At 39.9% G+C, this 9,524-nt stretch overlaps 1 protein-coding gene across 3 annotated transcripts in view; it reads right to left on the bottom strand.

Annotated features, from left to right (window-relative positions):
* Window positions 1–2,139: 2,139 nt before the first annotated feature.
* Window positions 2,140–9,524, bottom strand: part of tsnare1 (t-SNARE domain containing 1) — a 182,395-nt gene continuing 175,010 nt past the window's right edge. For all 3 annotated transcript variants that reach the window (XR_002291925.1, XM_011484938.2, XM_020709969.2), the window contains one exon: window positions 2,140–5,496. The gene's annotated coding sequence lies outside the window, so the exon portion shown is untranslated. The remainder of the gene's footprint in view (window positions 5,497–9,524) is intronic.

Here is a 9,524-nt window from a genome sequence, read left to right as displayed (position 1 = left end):
AAATAAACAAAGGGAATTTATGTAGATTTTATGTAGTTTATAGGCAATAATTGTGTAAACCCAACACAGGAGCCCGAGAGCCCCCCATCAGACAAAGACCCAGGAACAATCCCCCTCCAAACACCCACCACCATTGGCCCAGATGGAATGCCCTGACCACCCTAAACTGGTGCCCAGATGAGAGGCACGCCACTGGCCGCATTCATTATGATCCGCACATCGACGGAATGACAAATGCAAGAAATACTTATGAATTCCATGTATCACGCATGTATCGCCAAAGACCGAAATTCCATACGTGGAAAATCCGCAAAATGTACTTAGTGGCTCTGTGACATGGCCTTTACTGGTTTAGGTGTCATTTCGATACCTGGTTTAGATATCGAAATTCTAGCAATGTCAAAAAAACCATGATTTCGCAAGTACACTGCTACCATTTAATCATTTATGCGAATACAGTAAACCCTCGTTTTTGGCGGGGGTTAATTTCCAAAAAGAAGACGTGATAGGCAAAATCCGTGAAGTAGAAACCTTTATTTTTTTTAAACTATAATTATACAATTATGTTTCACAAATCAAAGTACTTTAGAAACCTTTTTTCAACTTCTGTACTGTACTGTCAAATAATAATTTGAATTATCAATGTAAACATAAGGATTCAAATCGCGGAGATTAGCCCCGCCCACCGCGACCCGAGTAATTGGATTAAACTGGAGAAAATTTAAAATGATTATGAGAAAAATACAAAGTACAGTCGGACAAATAGTGACTCAGGTGTATTTCACTGCTCTTCAGACTGAACTGCTGCATCCTGACTCCGCTCTGCAGTGTTTTCTTCTTTTGAAACCCGCAGTGCAGCTGTGTTTGTGCGGGAGAAGAACATAGTGATAGGCAGTTGTTGTCGCTCTTTTTTCTATCGGTTTTAGAGAAACTCGAAATTGCAAGAGAATTTGTTCTTACGTAATGTAAATTTGTTAAGCTGATTTACGTACGTGTACATATTAAACTGCAACGTTGTTGACGCACAGTTAGAGAAGAAGCCGAGTGACTTTTTAGCCAATCAGAATGCAGAACACAATGCATGATGTAAACCCGTGAAGTAGCAAAACCGTGAAAAGTAAACCGCGTTATAGCGAGGGATCACTGTAAAGACAAACCAAGTTACACGATAAGTCACTCACAAACATGGCGACAGATGTGAACAATACTTTGATTTACAGCAGATACATTCAAATTTCTGCCACAGAACTAGCACTCATCACCATCTAATAAAAGAGACGGTGGAGTCTTCTTCAGGCCATAGACCAGCAAGTTCCTCGCACATGGCAGCAGCTACAGATGAAGCTGTTTCTGGAAATCGTAGTTTGGTGATTTTACAGAGGAGCTGTGGATCCAACAATTCCACATGACTCGCTCATTTATTGATGACCTGTGTGATGCTGTGGAACCTCTGGTGGTGCCTGTTGTGCAGTGCCCAAGGCAGCCAGTTCCTATCAAGAAGCGCATTCCCATTGCATTTAATTGGAACAAAGTATTTTTTTTTTTGCAGTTTTGTGAAATTTGTATATTTCGATATGCCTTTAAAACAACTTTCTCCAAGTGCAAAAATGTTTATTCAATAAATATGAGTTTTATTTTTTCTTTCTCAAAATGTTTGTGTTTTCATCAGGCAAATTTATTATCACAAATCCAATTTGCATAATGCCATCGTCAATAGAAACGCAGCTTAGGACATCCACCATAAAGCGGTGTGCAACAAAACAAAGAGTCAGATTACTGAGACTCATCAACAAGTCTCAGTAGGGCCGCTGAAAAAAGCAGGTGGGCTAGAAGAATGAAAAAGGTTAATCATGCAGAGCAAGGTTACTTACACAGAAAAATTTGGTAAACAATTGAAGGAAGTTTCGAGATGGAGTATTTGCCAGAAGTTTTATCCTTGACAGAGGATCCAACAGGCCAAGCTTCAGCTAGGTTTTAGTCTAAAGAAACTGAGTTGATGCTTCACCTGTGCGATGCATCCTGAGATGCAGCATGTTGCTTTAATCTCCAACTAAGAAAGACAAATAATTTAAAGTAGATTAATGATGAAATAACAGCGTTGGTCTTTCCCTTAATATTTTATGATGATGGGTAAAAGAACAGTTTGACAGCTGTTAAAATTTATTTCTTCATACATATTTAGGCAAGCAATATGTAATTTCAGCAAAGGCTACAATGTCGTCACACAGAATAAATGTCACAGATGTACAGCATACACATATATTTGTGTGTGTGTGTGTGTGTGTGTGTATATATGTATATACACACAGTACAGACCAAATGTTTGGACACACCTTCTTACTCAAATGAACGGGAAGGTGTGTCCAAACTTTGTCAATCAAATATTGTCACCGCTCAACAAGATGCAGAGAATGAACAAAAGTCCAACAGAAATTAAATCAATATTTGGTGGGACCACACCTTGTTGTCAAAACAGCATCAATTCTTCTTGGTACACTTAAACATTTTTAAGGAATGTGGGTGATTGTTCCAAATGTTATGGAGAACAAACCACAGAGACCTTCTGTGGACAAAGGCTTGCCCTCATCCTTGCTTCTTCATATAATCCAAGACATTGTGATCATGGCTTTGTGGGGAGCCATATCATTACCTCTAGTACTTCATTAAGCTGAAGATAGTTCCTAATGATTTTGGTTGTTTGTTGTTGTTCTGCTCTAAAATAAATTTGGGGCCAATCATGTTCTTCTTCTTTCCTTTTGGCTTTTCCTTTGAAGGGTAGTTAATCAGCTTCCTCTATCTAACCCTGTCTTCTGCATCCTCTCCTCCAACACCAGGACCTGCTTCCTGTCTTTTCCTCAGTGCCACTGGCTCTAGGCCCAACAACATGGCTGCTCTAACCACGGTTTTCTACACCGTTCCTTTCATTTCAGCTGGAAGTGTTCTGTCACACATCACTCCTGACACTTTTCTCCACCCATTCCAACCTCCATGCACTCGCTTCTTCACTTTTTCTCTACACTGTCCTTTCCATTCTCCATTCTTCATCTCTCCTTCCTGTAACCTCTCTCTTCCACTTGGGTTCCTCTCATTCACACACTTTTTGTCTTACTGAGGCTAGCCTTCTTTCCTCTCCTTTCCAGGGAAAACCTCTACGTCTCTAGCTTATCCACCTGTTCCCTGCTCTCGCTAGAAAGCACAATACCATTTGCAAACATCATAGTCCTGGCTGATTCCTGTTTTACCTCATATGTCAGCCTGTCTATCACCACTGCAAACAGTAAGGGGTTTAGATCTAATCCCTGATGTAATCCCGCCTCCACCTTGAACTCCTCTGTCACCCCTATGGCACACCTCACCACTGTCTTACAGCCCTCATACATGTCCTGCACTGCTCTAACAAACTTCTCCATCAGACCTCCTCATACAATACCACAGTTCCTCTCTGAAAATATGTCATGGTGTGCACCCTGTCATAGGCTAAATTTGGGGCCAATCATACATCTACCCAAAAGTATTGCATGATGGGTAGATATCCACCTGTATTTTTCAGCATTAGGAATAATATTCATGCTGACCAAATCTTCATTTGGAGAAATGCAGCCTCAAACATGCAAGAAACCTCCAGGTTGACTGCAGACACTCACTATTGCACCACTCTCCAGCCTTTAAATGGCCAAACTGCCTTCTGCTGTAAATATTTCCAGTTTTGATTTATCAGCCCAGAGCACCTGCTGCCATCCTGTGGAGGATGATCTGAAAGAATGGGGTCTGGGAAGCCGCACTGAGGACTGTCTGATCTCTGTATGACCAGAGCAGGAGCTTGGGCTGCATAGAGTAAGAAAGGGCCAGTAAGTCGTCGCTGTTCCCGGTGCATGTTGGACTCTGGCAGGGCTGCCCTTTATCATCGAATCTGTTCATAGTCTTTATGGACAGAGTTTCAGGGCACAGCCAGGGATTGGAGGGTGTCCTGTTTGGAAACCACAGGATATCCTCCCTGGTCTTTGTAGATGATGTTGTCCTGTTGGTTACATTGAGCCAGGACTTCCAGCATAAATTGGGGCAGTTTGCAGCAAAGTGTGAAGTGGCTGGGATGATGGTTCTTGACTGGAGAAATATAGTTTGCCCTCTCTGGGTGGGTGGAGTGCTCCTGCCCCAAATGGAGGAGCTAAAGGATCTTCGGCTCTTGTTCATGAGTAAGGGAAGATCGGAATGTGAGATTGACAGCTGAATTGGTGCAGCGTTCGCTGTTATCCTGTTGCTGTACCTGTCCATTGTGGTGAAGAGAGAGCTGAGCCAGAAAGCAAAGCTCTCAATTTACCAGTCGAGCTTAGTTCCAATACTCACCTATCGTCATGAACTCTGGGTCACGACTGAAAGAACAAGGTCCAGAATACAAGCGGCTGAAATGAACTTTCTTCAGAGGATGTCTGGGCCCTCCCTTAGAGATTAGCTTGGTCACCCGGAGAGATCTTGGAATAGAGCTGCTGCTCTTCCACATCCAGAGGAACCAGTTGTGGTGGCTCGGACATTTAGTCCGGATGCCTCCTGGACACTTCCCTGGGGTCTCACTGGGTGGAGGCCCCTATGTGTGTCATTGACGAGCATTAGCATCTGTATGGTAGTATAAAACACCTTATTTTCACAATCCCAAAAAAATCCTGACTTTGGGCAAGTGTACCTTGAAGAACTGAACTGAGCTTCATTCATCTAACATTCACCAGTCACAATAACTCCAAGGAAAAACAAGTCACTAAACCAAACGAGCAACAATACAAATCCCTGATCACCAAATAAGCCCAACGAAGAAATAAAAATATAAAGAAATGAATACTTTTAATGATGTAGTCAGGCAGAGGAGTTGCTCTGATGATGACCTGAGGTCACACTTGTTTCTACACTACTTCTCAGTCCCTTCACAGTCGGCTGCTGTGGGCATTCAACACTGATGCTCATTTGAGGCCAAAAGGTAGAAACACAAAGTATTGGTTTGCTCATTTTGCATTTTGTCAAATGATTAAAACTAGTATTTTTTATATTTCTAAAAGCATTCTTTCTTTACATCATGATTCCACACCTGTTTAAAAAAATTATAGATAGATAGATAGATAGATAGATAGATAGATAGATAGATAGATAGATAGATAGATAGATAGATAGATAGATAGATAGATAGATAGATAGATAGATAGATAGATAGATAGATAGATAGATAGATAGATAGATAGATAGATAGATAGATAGATCGTGCCCTCATCAGTGCAAATCGATTGTCCTTGTTTTGAAGGTAAGGAGTACATGTATTTGACTGTCCTGTTGTAACAACACAATTGAATAATAATTATAAAATAATAAGAAGAATAATAGAACGAGGGTGACTGCAGTTCAGGCTTAGACATTGTGTTTGATGGGGAAAGCATTCACCCTCAGACGCCAGTGCATGGAAAGAGAGTCAGAGACAGAAGTGCAGCCGGATGACACCGTGAAGACAGCAGCTGCCTGGAAAAGACAAACAGACAGGACAGCAGATGTCAGTTAACCTCCAAGAACAGCCTGTTCCCATTGGCTGCTCATGGTCTGTGATGGATGCTGCCATGTCTTCAAGGGGCACAAGAAAAATGAGCCATTAGCCTCCTCTCTGGTATATAAACCAGCTTTGTCCTTTCAGCTGTGGGACATTCTGAATGTGAGGTTTTAATTTTTCTTTTTTTTTCTTTCTTTCTAATATTTTTTTTTGTAGATTAAGAAAAAACCCAGTGAAATCTTGGAAGTACATTAAGATAGAAGGCTCACACCTTTCACATTCATGTCAACGAAGAGAACAAGCTCAGAAATAGAAGACAACCATGAAAACGGTCTCCTCCGCAACACAAAATAAGTGGAAAAGGAACAAAATGCTGCTTGACAAACCTAAGGAGCAGGGCATTACTAAACTCTCTGGTTTCACTGCAGGTGAGCCAAGTAATGTAGAGGTAAAAGAATGGAAAGACCTGATGGAGAGGAGGACAAAAGAGGCTCCTCAAAGGTGTCAATTCAAAGGGAAGATTGTGTCCCTGCAATGATGTGTAGATCTGAAAGGCGTTCAGCTCAGGAGGCTTTTGGCCTGATTTCACCTGGATCTGGATTTTTTTATGACTTGTGTCAAACTGAGAGAGAAATGTATTCCTTTTTAAATTTCACTAGTCATGGGTTCCTGGGTTTCAGATCTGTAGGTGCCAGAGACCAAAAGACAGCTGTTAGTAAAGAGTAAAGAGTTAGTAAAGAGAGGCTCCTTTACCCCTTCTGTTATCCCAACTCTTTTCAATCTGCACAGATCCCAACATTAATACAAAAGATTCTAATCCATCCTATTTTCTGTGTTTTCACTGTTTCAACATTGAACAACTGTCAAGATTCTGATTCTAACAAAAGCTAATTTAGACTGTCACCCGTGTGGAGTTTGATAGATTATTCTGTTGTTTCGCTTCATTAGAAACATGATTCCTTACAAACTAATAAGATACAGCAGATCGTTCTAAATGGAAAGACATTTTGAAAAAAGTTTAAACCTTAATGTGAATGTAATCAATCTGTAACCAGTAGATCTTTGCATTTCCAGCAGAGGACAGCGTGTTTTTGTGAAGGGAACTACGATGCAGGCATCACAAAAATCAGAAAGTTACATTTAGTAGCATTTTGTATTTTGAATCCTTTTATTTACATCTTTTATGGTAGTTTGGATGTATTTATGAAATATAGAGTGGAACTGTAAGCAAACAAGATGATAAAAGGAACAAAAAAAGAGTAAACTTTTAAAATGCTTCTCCATAAATACAAATGTTCCTTCCTGCACTTCCTCTTTCTGGAAAATGCAGAAGCTCTGCGTGTCTCTGATCTGCAGCACTGATGCTCTTCCGTACTGCCATGCTGCTAACAATTTTTCTTGTAAAAAGCACAAGAATTTAATGAATTCTAAATAGGACACCATTAAGCCCATTGACCACTTTTGTATGTTATTTTAAAGAAGTGAATAGGCTTTAAATATGTTTTTGATTTCTCAAACATATCAAAATATAGAAAAACGAGAAATCTGTTGTGGTTCGACATGCTTTAGTTCAATTAAACAAAAACATTTTTAAAATTTACCAATTTTGCACACCGCTGCCAAAGTCCTTTTCCTTTCTTAAATGTGAAAAGTTGGCCTCATGACTCACAGCCTCACATCTCTGCCCACTTCTTTTCCACGTGGAGAAAAATAGATAAATTAATTAACAGTTTAGTTCAACTGTGTACTACTACTAAATATTTTATTATTAATAATATAAATATTGATGTTATATTGATATTAATATTTTACCAAAGAGGGAAAATGGTCTATTTGCTCATTGTCTTAATACATAAGGAGTTCAGCAGACGTTAGGTTGAAAACTCCAAAGTGCTCCAAAGGCCTGAGCTTCCTCAGCCGAGGAGCTTTTAGTAACATCAGCCGGCTGCTGAATGCAAAATGAATTCACTTTAACACTTTACTGCTGGTAACATGCTTTAATGAAGCTGCAGTGCCCTAAATTATATTTATTGTACTGTAATATACTGAACACACACACACACTCACTGAATATGACACTGACTCTCCAAACTCTACGAAACAGGGAATGCCATTTTTTATGAGGAAACTTGTTCTTTTTTTGGATGTTATTTTTTTGTTGGTTCTGGTAAAACCGACATGGCGCTTGTTTTACTGATAACATGTTCTGAGGTTTATGCAAGTACCACTGTTTTTGACATTCAGTCAGAATTCAAACAAAACTGCACTTCTGATCATATACATGTCCATTTTCATGAAGAGTCTGTACTGCTGTAGATATACTGTGTATTTTTTTTTCTTTAAATCACACGTATTGGGACGTAAAGCTTTTTAGCTACAGGTTTTACAAGAAGAGAGGATGGAGTAACATTGAAATGACTCCAGTGTATCTGAAACAACCCGGTTGAATTTGTTGTGTAATACTAATCAGTTGTGTTAATGAGTGTGTTCAAACATAAGAAAAACCTTTTTTTTTTGTAGCGAATCTATATTCCCGCCCCTATCTATGACCATGATCTGTGAACAAACACTGAAGATTGACCAGAATGAGACTTCTTAGGGAGAGAACTCAGTTACTACTCTCAAAGCCATGTCACACAGCTACTACCTTACATTTTACACACATTTATTTCGGTCTTCAGCGATACACACAAAATATACGTATACAGTAAGTCATATAGGTGTTTCTTGCGTTTGTTGATTACAGATTACATCTCTGGAAAAAATGTAATCTGAATGGCTTCTGGATGGCTTAACCCTTGTGCTATCTTACATGACCCCACCCTTACATTGACGTCTTCTCCCTATCATGACAAAGGTGGATAAAGGTGGAAAGATTTCATGTAATCCATGGACACCAGTGAAGATCACAAATCATTGAAGAAAAAGGTTCAGAGCACTGTCTAGTGGGTCTAGATAACCCAACTCCCAATGTTAAAGTGCCTAGGACAGCACAAGGGTTGCAGAGGTGGCCAGAAGTCTTGACTTCCTTTCAAAGTGTGCTGCCTGCAACGCCAAGACAAGTGAAAAATAAAAAGAAAGACAGACGATGGATCACCTACATTGTTAGTTCTCATGCTTGAGTTTTTTTTAAAGCTTTGATCCTTTAAACTTTAAACGTTTTCCATTAGTCTGTCAACACTTGCCTTGTTTGTGAAATAGATTTCAGAAAGTTGGCACCACCGTTTACTATGACTATTTTAAAGAACACAAAAAAATGAAGTGATAGGCATACGTATGCTCCAAAAGAAAATATCGCTTCTGTTCTCGTTGCTCATTAAAACGCACTCCACTCTGGCATGCTCACAAAAAAATGTTCCATGGAATGTAAACACCTAATCACTGCAGCGATTTACTATGTTGTTTCTAGTCGGACACAGAATCTGTCGATTGAGAAGAAACTGAATTTGAAACGGTGGCAAAAATTGTTCTTATATGATCTTGCATTAATTTGTCATCAGCTGATGACTGACACTCATTTTCACCTGCGGAGAAAATTGCTCATTTGAGCTAATCCCAGATCACTTGAAAAGCTGCTAGCAGTGCATGCTGGGAGTTGAACCAACAAACAAGCAGCTGAATATTTGCTTATGTGTTGCAGCAGAGGAATGATGACATTTTGATTGGATTAGGGATTAGAGGTCATGAGAAAGTATTTAAAGACTCCTGCTCAACTTTTGGCTAATCATTCCTCCGCAGGCGGGAGCTGTAGAAGTCGGCAGCGTCCTCAAATCAGCGCTGTCAGAGTGTTGTCTCCCATTTTTTCTGAAGGGGATTACTGGCTGGGTGGGTAAGGCTCTGTCACAGCAAAGTTTGTAGTAAGCTGACGACATGGAAAAAGTTAAATAAGGATTTTCATTTCCTGTTTCTTTATACACTGTAATGAAAACTGAGAGTGACAGTAGGACAGTGGTTACAACCTCAGCTGTGTTTTCTCAGTGTGGAATTCTGAAGTTTTCCCCAC

This window comes from Oryzias latipes, chromosome 16 (genome assembly GCF_002234675.1).
Source record: "Oryzias latipes chromosome 16, ASM223467v1".
NCBI lineage: Eukaryota > Metazoa > Chordata > Actinopteri > Beloniformes > Adrianichthyidae > Oryzias > Oryzias latipes.
This window is presented reverse-complemented; position numbering and strand designations above follow the sequence as displayed.